Consider the following 491-nt stretch of genomic DNA (forward strand, 5'->3'; position numbering starts at 1 on the left):
GAAGGCCTTCTTCACACACCTGGTTTTTGCAGCATTTTAAGTTCTTGTAAAAATACCATGATTTTCTAGTGTTTTTCAATTTTTTTTTGTTTTTACTTTTTATTTTGTAACATTTGTAATGCATGCTTTTTTGGTTTTCTTTTCAAGTCCTAGAGAGAAGCATGTTGGATAAATCTAAAAAAGGCATACCCAGAGCATACTGCCTAAAAACAAAAACACAAAACTTCAAATGTCAAAAATGACAAAAGCAAAAACTCAGTATGTTTCATTAACTTTAATATCTGGCCACAACATTCTAAAAAAAAACCATACAAAATATCAACAAACATACCATGAAAAATGTTGCAAAATGATGTGTGTGCTTCTCTTTAGGGATTGCATAGTTACATAGTTATCAAGCTGCGGGCAAACAATTTTCACAACACATGCTGATTTGTATTTTCTTTCAATGTCCTTGCATTTCAGTAGGAAATCTTGAATGGAATTGTCAT

This window comes from Eleutherodactylus coqui, chromosome 1 (assembly GCF_035609145.1).
Source record: "Eleutherodactylus coqui strain aEleCoq1 chromosome 1, aEleCoq1.hap1, whole genome shotgun sequence".
In the NCBI taxonomy this organism is placed as follows: domain Eukaryota; kingdom Metazoa; phylum Chordata; class Amphibia; order Anura; family Eleutherodactylidae; genus Eleutherodactylus; species Eleutherodactylus coqui.